Below are 14034 nucleotides of genomic sequence, written 5' to 3' on the forward strand. Positions count from 1 at the left end.
AATGATTGAAAGATGAAGGAGAGATAGCAGAGCTGGGGATTTTTTGCTGAGATGGCTCTGAGCGGCAATTTACACTTTTCTCATATGATAACCATCAAATAACACGAGCAGTGGAAGAGACAGAGCGAAGGAGACAGAGGACTGACAAAATCCTGAGAAAGTGTATTAATTAGTGCTGCAGGAGCTTATTTTCACAGTGTATTCCCTTGTAGAGTTGTGCTTTTCCGCTTAATATTGTAATCCCATTATCAGATTTTTGTAATATTCTGCTTTCAGAGAATGTTGCTGACCGTCATGTTTGGTGGCTGCAGCATTGTTGGAATTCAGCTGTTTTATTCATGAGCCCAAGTGCCAGCAGGATACCACAGTTCTAGACACACTGTCATTACGTGCCACAGCAGAGGGAGGAGAAATTTAACTTCACAGCCACATTCAAAACCTACTGGCACATTATTAAATTCTGAATGATAAAAGACGTCTTGACTTTATTGTCCCAGAGTTAATATCTCTTTTATTTTAGAAAACTCAAAACTAATTATCCACTATAATAACCATCTATATTATGATTACAACCAAGAAAGCCTCGAGCCTTGTTCCAGGAAAAATCTTCCTGCCATAGTTTTTGGAATAAACAATCATCTCATTTCACTAGCCATCGATCCCCCGTTATTTGCTTTGCTAAAGCGTCCTTCTTATTTTGCGGAAGGTCCTAACATCCACCTACACGTGTGCATGGGTGTTCACTTAAAGTACAGCATACTGTACTTTACTGAGTGTTGTTTTCTTGTTATTATATATTTTCAGGCCACTGTATGAGACAGAGGGACAGATGTGTTTCTATGAATTTACAGCTGCAACAAATATTTTTTATTGTTGATTAATCTGGAGTTTGAGTTTTGGTTCATCTTTTAGGTTAATCATCTTGTTGAACTCTGGTGAAGCAGACCCACAATGAATCTTTATAGAAACATGGGCAGGTATAAATATGTCTGATGATTCTGGCAGTGAAGTCTGTGTGATGTTATTTCTGTTTTCTCTCACATAATAAATAAAAGGTATTTTTGGTCTCGTGAAAGCTTTCCTCATCGATGCTATTTTGGGACCGTCATGTTTAAACATTCATTATACACTTGAAATGCTGAGTATGTGAGTAGCCTGTGTGTTAATATTAATACTCAACTTGTGTGTGGCTGACTCTTGGTTTATTGGTGCCATAATGTTTGCATCTGGGAAAACATCTGGAAAAGTGTGTGGTGATGAGTTGGACAAACAGGCACACACAGATACCAGCACACAGGAATAAGGGAACATTTAGCAGCAGGTGGCACACAACAAACAGAATGGATGCAGAGTCACGCTCCCATTTCTCTCTGTCTAACCACCTCTGTTGTGAAGAAACTTATATTGTCTAAATAGGTGTTAGCTGACAGAGATGTCTGTTTGCTCTGCAAGTTCTCTGCTGGAAGGAGACAGTGGGATAGAGACAGAGGGAGAGACGTTTAGATTTTTGACTACAGAGGAGCTAGCAAAGCAGCAGTCTGTTCTTTCTATGTCCCTTTCCTGCATAATCTTCCTTCTTTGCTTTTTCCATCACTTCTTCAGAATGACAACCTCTCATTTCCTCATCTCCCTCCATCCATCCATCATCTATACTGCTTATCCTGAAGAGGGTCATGGGGGAGCTGTAGCCAATCCCAGCTGACATTGGGCGAGAGGCGGGGTCCACCCTGGACATTATTTTTCTTGCTCCTCGGGTGAAATTTTCATAATTTATTTGCAGACTAAACTTTTACCTATGATGTGCGTAGGAAGAATCAGCACCTCAGAGTCGGCAAAGATGTTATTTTAAGATGCAAAACCACCAAGCAACTTGCAGAAAAACATTGTTTTTCATATCATATTTATTCATAGATATTACAGAAAGCATTTTTAACAATTAATTAACATTTCATTGAAGTTGATATAATATTAAAAATATTTATCCTGCATTTCTTTTTCTTTGTTTACATAGTGAAACACTAGAAGATTTTTTAAAAAATATATAAATGTTTAATTTATTGATATTTTCAGAAATGGCAAACCAATCCAATTTCAAAATGTCATTTAGATGAATTTATCTGTTTCATGAATAAGTTAACATGCTTTTGCTCAGTACAACTGAGGACACACACGCTCGACTGAACACACACACACACACACACACAAGCAATTACTTCTCCTCCTGCCGACCACATTGATTTCCCCACTGATCTCAACTTATGCACCTGCTCTGTTCCAGTGTATCTTAGAGTCGTCTTATATCTCTTACATTTTCCAACTGGTTTACATCCTTGCTTGTCATCCTTTTTTGTTTGTGCTTGTTTAATTCTTTCTTTTGAGATGATATGCTGACATAAGCCCGTACTGTTTTTTATTTTTTTTACAGATATTCTTTTTATCCAGATAAAATAGAGCACAAAGCCTTTTGCTACAGTTCCTTTCTTCCTAATGAAAAGCATTCAGGTTTAGCTATTTTTCTAAATGCACAACATACTTTGGTGCTTGTATTGTTAACCCTCTTCCTATAGTCCTGCTGCTGTGATGGCCACTTGTGCCACAGTAACAGATTTTTTAAGTCCAGTGGCTCATACCTTTAATTATGCCTTTGCTTCTTTTGAGAGCCTGCAATTAAGAAGTGAGTCACTAATGCCCACAGCCTCACCTCGATGGAAGCCACTCTGTTACCCTGCATATGTTGTAACTACTGCACTGGGCTTTGACCTCCACTGGCCTGCACCTGGACTCAGAAATACAGAGTATTGATGAGATGGCAGAAAGCAGAGAAAACGCTGATGTTACTCCTGGGAGGGAAACAGATAACACTGACAAGGGAGTGTAATGCTCCTCAGCTGATTTTTAAAATGGAGAAATCTGTATGCGTGTGCAGAATGTGGTGATGGTGGAAACAATCCAGAAAGACTTAGGTTCATAAGCTAACAAGCATACTGTACGTGAACGTATTTCTGACTAAGCACACACGTGTATGTGTCTCACTAACTGTCTACTACCAGTCAAAGGTTTGGACACACTTTCTCAATGGATTTAATGGAAAAGTGTGTCCAAACCTTTGACTGGTAGTGAACGTATACAGGTTTGTGCTTTAGCATCATCTTAAAATGAGCCCACTGTAGCTTCAGCCATCTCAGGTACACCTGTCATTTCCAAGTGTTACCTGACTTGAAAACTTAACTGCCCCACCACCACACACACACACACACAGTTGAGTACTGTGCGTCAGAGTGGGGAATAAATAGACTATCACTATGCCAGAACTGAAGCATGCTGCTACTGCGTATGTGTGTGTTTGTGTGTGCACACACGCATTTGTAGGTTCCTGCTGTGCTGAACAGATGGTCCTGCCAGGGCTCTGCCGAGGCTCCACAGCCCATAATCTGTGAGAGGACTTGTGAAAGTGCATACACTGTGTGGTTCCTGCTAATTTCCTCCTTTATTTTCCACAAATAAACTGCTGCAGACCTCATTGTACCGCACCTGTTTTACATATTACTGCACATAGACGCGTGTACACTGACACTGACTGTTGCAGTGTAAATGATATCCTAGTGGTCTCTGGCCTACTTGTCTGTTATATTAATGCTTAGCAGCTTAATCCTGCTTCAAATGCTCTTCACTACTAAGCTCATGTTTGCCAACATACAGAGCTGTCAAACCCCCTACCCTTTTGAGAGTGTGTGTCCAAGCAGGTTTGTGCATATGTAAGGGGTTGTAAACACATATTTACATAGCCAGTGAATTTAAGCAAAGGAAATAAATAAATAAAATACAAAAAAGTGGAATATTGCTCCATCCTATTGAAACTATAAATAAATAGATACACAAACAAACATTACAACCACACAGCACCTGTTCTTAAATGTATGGAATTAATGCTGAGTCAATTACTGTTCTCCTTACATCACTTAACGATTCTAAGGGCAAATGGACAGGTAAACATCGATATAGAGCATAAATAGCAGAGTCCAGAATAATGATTTTAGTTTTTAAAGTGGGGCTAATGAAAGGTTCTAAGGGTGGAAGGGAGGGACATGCTCTCAGATCTCAGATCTCTTACTGAGAAGCAGCCTCTCCATTAGTGAGGCTATTTTATCACAACAGCTGAAAATGCTTTATTCCAATAGGTGTCCATAAACTTTATCACACATTCTGCAGCAGCTCTTGGTCACCCTCCTGGACAAACTATTTTCAAAGCGTGGGGGAGGTCACAGCCCAAAAATGGGTCACAGAAAGCAGGTTTTTCAGAATTGAGGTCAGACACTGTTGTTGATAAAATGTTGTTAAAACCCTCCCAATTATGAAATGTAGTATTCTGTACATTATGATTTGTGAAGACAGATAAGGTCGTCCGGATGTGTACCAACTCCCTAATGGGCTTCAGTTCTACAATAGACAAGGGCAGATTAACAAGCGCAAACATGTAGTGTCCCTCTCTCTGGTCATTTCCATTAATAAAAGCACAAGTGTGGTGGGTGGTGCCAGTTCAGCAGATTAGAATCAAGTATTTTTTAAGAAATGAATTTCACTGAATGGACCCAGAGCTATAATCTTATAATGTTTCAGGCATTAATAAATACACCTTCACTTACCTTAGAGTACATCTACATCCTGTCAGTCAGTCTTTTTATGTTTTTTTTCCCACTCACTTTAGCTGTTGCCTCTCTGTTCTGTTTTCCCCCCTTCAGCTGAAATGACTGAATTCATGGACTTTGCATCACTTTCAGGCAAAATACAGCAGAACATTTTGATTTTCTGTACTCATCTACTGTTTCAAAAAAAGCTCACGGGCAACAGAACGACAGTTGCATGAGTTCCCAAGTAAACACACAGGCATATACGTTGTCTACCTTGCACTTTCATCCACAGATCGGCAAAAAAAACATGTTTGTGCATGAAATCTGTCTGACAGTAGTGTTCAGAAACAGTGTGCTACATTTGTTGCCTCCGTTCTCTCTCCCAGCTCCCTGACTTCATCTGCACTGCTTTAGCAGGAACTGATCAGTGACTCCATTCATTGCAGGTCAATTTGAGCAGTGTGCTCGATATGGCCGTTTCATTAGACACTTCCTTCCTGTCTGTCTTGCCGACTCAGGGGAGAACACAGAGGGACAGAGAGGGAGAAAGGAAGGAAAAGGAGGAGTGAGGAAGGGTGGGATTTGACTGGGAAGTAGGTTGGGAGAGAAAGAAGACAGGGGGTTAGAAACAGGGTAATATGGGAGGGAAAGGGTAGAATTATTCAGAATAAGAGAGTCAGAAAAGGCTTGCAGTGTGTGGGGAAGCGAGGAACAGCAGTAACTGCAATATGTATGTATGGAGTGTGGAGGATGAGATATTAGTAAGACAGAAAAAGACAGAGGCTGAGGTTATTCAGCAGCACTGAACAAAATGTTTCATATTAATACTAAAACAAACTTTACCTAGCCAAAGGAAGAGGACTAGTTATCAATAGTTAATTACTACAAAAATGCCCAGTTTATCCTGGAGACTGTGTCTCGTCCTAGGCCATCGCAATTAAAGGCACAGATTATAATTGAAAGATTAAAAGAAAATTCCACTTATTTTGAGACCTGGAGATTTACTTTCCTACATTTGCCATGATTTATAGCAAAAGGGAGAAAAAAAAAACTAATCAAAAAGCACAAATACATATTTTTAGTCATTGCAGACAAAGATGAAAACAACAAAATCTGCCGTTTGTCCATGTCTCTCCAGAATGACACACACACTTTTTCTTACATAAAATCCCTGTCTCCAAAATTACATAGTTTGTCAGTGTTAAAAATTAAATCCCTTTTATTATGTTACTATAATTATGGATTTGGTTAGGCCACAGTAAAATCCATACCCTAGGGTCTTGGTAGTCACAGGGATTCACAGGGATCGGCTGTTTAAGTCTGTTCTGTTCTGTTGATCCATTTGTCCACCTGAATCTCCTCCCTACACCGACTTTATCCCTATTCTTGGGAGAAAAGCCTCCCAGAAACCTACACTACAGTAAATATACCACCTAGTAGCCCACATGGTCACAGTGCAATCCAATTTTTCTTCTGAAATGATTCTGCCTCCTCATGTCTGGGAAAAGAAAGGACAAAATTCAAACTCAACTCTGTAATTAAGTCATTATTGTGACAAACAGCATCTCTTCTCTCTTCAGATTTTGATGTGCTAGTGCCAGTGTGTGTGGGGAGACCATTAGATTGCAACCAGGCATGAGACAAAGGAGGGAAAAGAGAGTGAGAAAGAGTTTCAGCCTCAACTTTTCCCTTTGGAATTGGTTGCTATGGTTACAAAAGCATTTTTCAGCTAAACGTGGGACAAACATAAGGAAGAGTGAGAGAGATAACATGGCGGCACTCAATGTGTTAATATAGATATCACATTGTTGAAAATAGCAGATAAAATGCACTAGAATTTAAAAATAGGAATAAAAATATCAGCCTATCAATGCACTTTACATATAATGGGCTATATAAGTTCAACCTGACTGTCACCTAAGCTCAACATTCAGGATGCAATTACAAAAAACACATCTGCCTTATACAGCACTGCATCCACACCGGCTAACTACAAGATACTTGATCTCCAGCAGAAAACACATAATGCAGCACGAAAAAGTAGTGACCCTATATGCACTCTGTGAATGGAAAACAGAGACCAAAGAGAACAAGCTATAACATCTCATCTTACAACTAGACAATCAGACTTCATTTATATTTCAAATGCTACGGAAACTGTGACAATGGGCTGTCATGATCCAAGTTTAGTGGAGGGCACCTTTAACAGGAGCAGGGCACAGGGGGATCATGTTTCCATGTTGCCATGCTGGCAGGCTAACTACAGTATCACCTGAGGGGCAATTTGTCATAAGGCGGCAGCACATCTTGAGGAAGAGTAATTGAACTTGTGCACCCAACACCCATTTTCTTAAATGCCATCTAGCTGAAAGTTTAAATGACTTTGAATGTACTTTCTTTTCTTTTAACGTACATGATGTCAACTTTTATGTTACACAGCATGTCACTGCCAAGTATCCAAAAACACTAATAATGACAAATGAATAACTACTGTACACAACATCCTTTGCTTTTCTTTGGAACAACTGGCTTGGGGAATTGCTAAGGAACAATATTTTGCTTGTATCAGCAGTTTGTTGATGATTTACTATATGTTTCTGGAAAAGCAAAGTGGTCAAGAATTGTGCTCAACACAGGAGACTGCTGTCTCAGATTTTCCTTGCTATAGGTTTGTCAATATTTGCATAAAGTAATACCAATGTTACTGGTGATGAATTATTTATGGGGAGTAAAGGAAAGAGAGTTAGAAGGGCTGGTTCTGTTAGACAGTGTTGCTATGGACATATACTGTGTGTGTGTGTTCAGGGGGTTGAGTGAGTGTCAGAGAGAGAGCGTGTGAGGGGGAGAGAGAGAGAGAGTGATGCACTCTGCCGCGCTCACCGGCAAAGTCACTGCTTTGTCAAGGACACTGCGGCTAAGGGGCAAGAAAGAGAGAAGGAATGACACATGAGAAGGAAAAGCAAGAATACACAGTAAGACAGAAAGAAATAAAGTCAGCCAGTGATAGGAGGCCAAGATAAAGAAAGAAACAGAGACAAGCATAGAAAAAAATGACTGTGGAGGAGGCAGCAGATGAGGAAAGTCTGAAAAAAAGAGGGGGAAAGGGGGAAAGAAGAAGGGCTGAGTGAAGGTGGAACATGGAAACACACTGCATCATCTTCACTTCTGTGAAACTCACTCATATGAAATAACCAGAAAACCCTGTTTGAGCTATTACTCTGAACCTAGTAAACACAATGTAATGCAACTTCTGATGCTTGTCACTGTCAGTAACTGTGTCGATGAATATAATTAGTGCAATCAATGAATCATTTAGGCTATAACATGTCATAAATTCAGGAAATGCCCACCGTAATTTACCAGCGCTAACTGCTTTAACTACTTGTTTTATCCAGAAAACACAATGAAAGATGCTCAATTTACAATAATATAAAATAGAAAAAAAGCAGCTAATCCTCACATTTTAAAAGTGTGATACTGTTTAATAGCTTATCCTTTCAGCAGCACTAATAAAAACTGACTTTACACCAACAAGCCAGCCAACACAACATAAAGAGCCCACTGTGCAGCAGGCATTCTAGTTATGTTGTGTTAGGCACACTGTGAAGCAGAGCGGTGCAGCAGCTTTCTCTGCCTGCTTCAGTCTGACCAGCAATCCACTAAAACCTCCAAAGTAATCAATTATTTACACATAAACACACACATGCAGACCCCAAACACTCCCACAGAGATGATAGTGGGGATGGCTGCTAGGTGAACTGGATAAAAGCTACTTTACATACTTAAGTAGGTAGTTTACCAAAGTGGTGAGTGAACTGCTACCACCAGGACCACAGCCCCTGACTCGCTGTGATCAAGACATGGGCCTAACCTAAAAGCATCCTCAGTGTGCAGCCACAATAGCGAAGGCTATGAGATGAGCTCGGGCCTTCTATTCTGAAGCATACTGTATATGGCTGGGGTACAGATACATAGATGGGTTAAGAATAGGTGAACAGGGAGACTCACTTCATATAACATACAACACAACATTCAACATGTATGTCAGTGACTCCCTACCCCCTCTGTCACTCTCTAAGTTGTTGGATGAAGAATTACCCCTGATTTGATGGTGTCCTTGGGAGAATTTACCACATAAATAAGCAGAAGTCCTTTGCTCCTTATGAACATCCTCAGCGTAATTGTCTTGAATTTTTCCAGTGGCCAGTAAGAGAAAAATACAAATACATGCGCACACACACAGGCAAACACACTCAGCTGTAGGCTCACCAATCTCTGTGCTACAGATGTTCTCTTGTTTTCTGGATGATTGGGCAGCACTGTAAACAATGAGCCACCGAGCCTGGTAGCCGCCCTTCACATATAGAGCAAGCCAGACTGTGGACACAGTGACCAGAGATATATAAACAAAGAGATAAGAATGGATTCTGTTTCATTTCACTCACCTCCTTCTGTCCTCCTATGTGTTTATCTGCCTGCTTCTTTTTCACTGTCAGCTGGTCTGTCTGTCTGAAGTCACGAAGTCAGAGCACGCAGGCTTCAGCACCTGAGAAGACACAAGTTCAAAGGTCAGTACGACAGCACTTAAGGATCATGTTCAACTTTGAAACGGAATCACACGCTGACCAGCTGGCATCAAAGGTGGAGGAAAAAAGAGGCGCAACTAAAGATATGCTTGTTTACTTCAATAGTACTGTAAGTACTGTATCATGCTAACCCTTGCATACTGTACATGCACACACACTAACATGTATACAATCAACTGCTACCTAAAGGAAAACAGTTTTCAATGCAGGATAGAGAGACAGTAAAAAATGAGAGGTTGAATGATTCAAATATTAGGCCAACAGGAACCCGGGCATGTTCATCTTTAATCTCTGAATGTGTTAAGAGTAATTATTGTGTATTCAAGTGTGACTGATTCACTTCTGATTCACAACAGACCCTTGCTGTTACATTACTTTCCCCCTTCCAGTCTTTGAATAAAAAAATTAAAAAGGGTAGCAGGGACAGGGTGGAAGGAACTAGGGATATATGAAAGAAATATACATTTTAATAGGATACATGGATGAAAGAGAAGAATAAAAGAAGGGAGCATCAGAAGGGACAGACTGAAGTAAACTCTTTTATATTCCCAAATATTCAAATCTAATTTCAACTACTGATTTCAGTCGAAACCTCTTTTACCACATTTGAGACCCCCTGCTGCTATTTCACAATAAAATCCATACCCTATGCTCTTTCTAATGTGAAACCAAGCTATAGTGAGTGTTGACTTTGTATTAGCCCACCAGCATGAAAACACATTTACTGTTGAGTTTGTGTTTAGTGTTGTTTTGCACTCTGATTTATGTGCAGTAGCAGCGCAGCTCTCTTCAGCTCAGGGTATCAATTATTCATGATCATTTCAGTCATTTTAAGAAGTGGCGCCTGTAGCTGTAATCCTGTACGCACTGTGTGTACTGTGTACATTACTATTATTTTACTTTGCTCAAATTTTAGGCCAATGTGGGAACATACTCCCCTAGAGTGGATCATATCATTTCTACCTCCAGTGAGTAACAGCAGCCACACACTAACTTTATCTGCTGTCAGTTCTGCCTGTAACACCATCAGGACATGTGCAGGGTATTTTTTATTTATTTATCATGGTCAATGAGCTGCATTCATGTGTTATTTTTGTGTGGTACCTATTTTGCATGGGTTTAAGTGTCATATCAGTGATTCTCAAGGACTCGTCTGGCTGGAGAGCATCGCCTAAGAGCCATTCATTGTATGGGAGGGTGTTGATGAGAGAGGCTGCAGAAATGAATGAGCTAAGCAGGTGCTGCTCAGAGTCAGTGTGTGTGCTGCTGTCATTCACTGCAGGCTGTGCAGGGCTCACCTTATAACAACAAAATACAGTAGCTTGTAAGAGTGGAAAAAATAACATTTTAATGTGAACCTATCTCATAAAAATGAGAAAAACAGCTTATCTTTTTATAACAAGATAGGCTACTTAGCATTTACTTTTCTCACTGTTGGCAGGCGGTTCTTGTGTGAACTATAAAATGTAACTCTGCAGGCGCCACTGATTTCAAGATCATACATATATCAAATGCCCCAATTTTGGAATTAAATAACATAAATCATGTTGCGATGGCAGATGGCTAGAAGTGCAGCTGTGGTCTACGAGTAGTAACAGATTGTGGAAAATGGGGCAAGACTAAAATCAGGGGCATTAAAAAAACCTATGAGCTACTGGCTGCCCTGTAGGGCAGTGTCTTGTAAATTATTAATATTTTACATCTGTAAAAATGTGTTGTGATTTTTAGCTAAGTCACTGTAGCCTGCTTTTTTAAAAATTTGGTAAAACCCCTTAAGGCACCATTAACTGATGAATCAGCTAGAGTCATTAAATAATCTTGTAGAATTTAATTCATTCTATTATAAATCAATGAGAACAACTATTATTGATGGGCAACTGGGAAATATCAAAATATCTGCTTTGCTCAGTATTTATGAGTGTGGTTAATTCAATGAAACAGCACTACCACACACATTACCAGACATTAATACAGAGATATACAGTACATCCCTGACTGTGTAGAGACGTGTGACATCCTGACAAACCAGTGGTTCACACACCTGCAAATATGAGACACGATCACACAGCCAAGAAAATCAAAGCCGAGCAAATGTAGAGTATTTGCTGTCTTGTTTGGAGAAGTGATCACACCTTGGATAATGGAGCATAACTGAGGTGGGTGTTGGTTTGTGTACTTGATGTAATGTTATGGTCCTACAAGACAAACTGGTTCCCAGTCTATTTGTAACTCTGCTACCTGCACATAAGCAAATACAAACAGGACAGTTACGTACAGTGCTGCTGGTGCACACGTGTGCACTGGCAAATGTCCACACAAATATGGGTCCTTGTAAAGCTGAACCAAAGTTCTGCTAGCATGTGCTTTCAATACACACCTTGAGTGCAGGCCAATTACCTAAATCCATATACAGCAAAATCAAGTGCATCATTATAAGCACATTAAAACAACTAGACAGTAGATCTCAAAATCAATTTTCCAAGCAAAATTATTACCTGTTACCTGCAATCCACTGCAGTATTGACAGTTTGATACTAACAGGTGTTACAATCTGTGCAGTATATCCAACATGGAATCCACATATGAATCAGATTACAAACAAAACTTCCATACTGGATTTAGAGATACTACTATTACATCTAAATATCATCTCTCCAGGTAGTCTGAGAGATGTATTAGGCAGAGGTAAAGTATGGCATGGCTGTAAATGGAGCAATCAACAACAACAAAAACATCTAGTCATAGGTCTGTCATCTTGTCTTAGGGGCAGAGCACTTCTTCAGGGGTTAATGGAGACATACTGTCAGACACCAGTCTCCAGTGACACATTCTCAATATTGTTCTCATGAGGAAGAAAAATAAGCCTTGTTTAATAAACAGTATTTAATTTGCAAACCCTCCACATCTCATTTATAATCCGTTACTGAAATCAAAAGCTAGGTGTCAAACTGGGAAGCAATGGTGCAATGAAGGATAAACAAAGACATCATTTTATGCAAGAGTAAATGAAGTAAGACCCTGACTTAACAGCCTGAAAGAAATTCAGCTTGTTAGTCGCAGATTGCTAGTGCCAGTGATTGTCATGTTTAAATCAGAGAAGATGGGAGAAATGTAACAAAACAAAAGACTCACATTTGTGAACATACTGTATGTGTACACAGCAACATGGACATTTACACCGAATCTCCACACAAGTTTACATGCCCACATAAAACACTGAAACTGACGTGTCTGTCCGGTACAGTAACGCTGCCTGCTTTCTTGTCTCTCCAACTGCACGACTACCAAGGTCAAGGTTATGAGATCCCCTGCTTGGTGATGAAAGCATGCAGGGCAAAGCCCGCTATCCATCTCCTTGAATAAAGCTAAGCACTCTCCAGCTGTATGAGTCACCCCCACCATTAAGCTGTTCATTTCCACAGGCATTAATGGGAAAATTCTCACCTAGTGCCTTTGAGGATAACAAAGCCCTTGAATTCATGAGATACATTGTCTGACCTTCCAACTCTTATGAGTTTTACGTTTGGATTCTCGTGAGTGCAGGTGCCTTTGCAATGTCTTCGTCTCTAGTGAAACACTCAGAGAATTTCTGAATAGAAGGGTTGTTGCATCACTTTGAGCCAGTGCAGTGTAGTGTGTAGTGATGGAGCCATTATCCAGACAGGGAACCACAGCCAATAATAATACACTTAATGAAGTGTGAACACAAAACCAAGGTTTGCTTTATACAAATGCTTACTCTAAACAGAAACATTTACAAATCTTGCTTTCTTAAAAAAGGAATTATGCCTTTAAACCTGCCAAAAATCACCATAGCATCACTGCTACAATCAGCTCAGCAGCGGTAGACTATTATGTTATATTATATTGTATTATATTATAAAAGTACAATAACTAAATGAGTAGCTCCTGTTATTTAATGATAAGGTGATGTGTTTTATGATTTTACTTTGTGTTGTCTCTAACCATAGGGCTTTATATTACTCTGGCCTTATTGGAGTGAAGCTGATGCTACTTATTTGATAATCTCTTACTCTGAAGCACAGTATATTATTTTAATACTGTAGTCAGTGAAAATGCAACCTGAGGTTTTTTATTTTTTTTTGCTTTGAGTCTAAGTGAGACTGACACGTCATTAGTTGATTCCACTGTGAAACACCAGTGTGCTTTCATAAAAATCTAATAGACCATTTCATTTAATTCTAAATGTGCTTTGCTATTCAATTTGTGAAATAAAATTAAAATGACAATCCTTTTAAAATATTCATTCACCCTAATAGTAACTGTGATGTGACAGAGTATCCCAAACTCAATTTAAATATATTACATGTAACCGTAACCCACATAATCTCCATTAGGAAACAGTTTCATTACAGTGATGCTCTTCTGTACATGCATGAGTTCAGAAACATAAAATACCATTTTTCCAAATCAAATTAAATCAAATTTTATTTGTATAGCACCAAATCACAACAAAAGTCATCTCAGGACACTTTACAAAGTAAGGTCTAGACCTTACTGTTATCAATATTATTACATAGGGAAAACCCAACAAATCCCCCTTGAGCAAGCACTTGGCGACAGTGGGGAGGAAAAACTCCCTTTAATGGAAGAAACCTCCGACAGACCCCGGCTCTTGGTGGGCGGCCTTCTGCCTCGACCGGTTGGGGTGAGTGGATAGAGGAAAGACAAAAGAAGAAAAGCAACAAGACACAACAATCAAACACTGATCAGGTCGATGTGGCTGGTGACTGCTCGTCAGAGACATAGAGCTCTAGGGCCAGGGCAACCTGCAGAAAGGTACAGGGAGAGAGAGAGAG

General features: G+C 39.7%; 1 protein-coding gene across 1 annotated transcript in view; it reads right to left on the bottom strand.

Moving 5' to 3' along the window:
• Positions 1 to 14034, bottom strand: part of strbp (spermatid perinuclear RNA binding protein) — a 77462-nt gene that overhangs the window by 38833 nt on the left and 24595 nt on the right. Inside the window, 1 exon segment of the mRNA XM_020605984.1 lies at positions 9074 to 9174. The gene's annotated coding sequence lies outside the window, so the exon portion shown is untranslated.

This window comes from Monopterus albus, unplaced genomic scaffold (genome assembly GCF_001952655.1).
Source record: "Monopterus albus unplaced genomic scaffold, M_albus_1.0 scaffold75.1, whole genome shotgun sequence".
In the NCBI taxonomy this organism is placed as follows: Eukaryota; Metazoa; Chordata; class Actinopteri; order Synbranchiformes; family Synbranchidae; genus Monopterus; species Monopterus albus.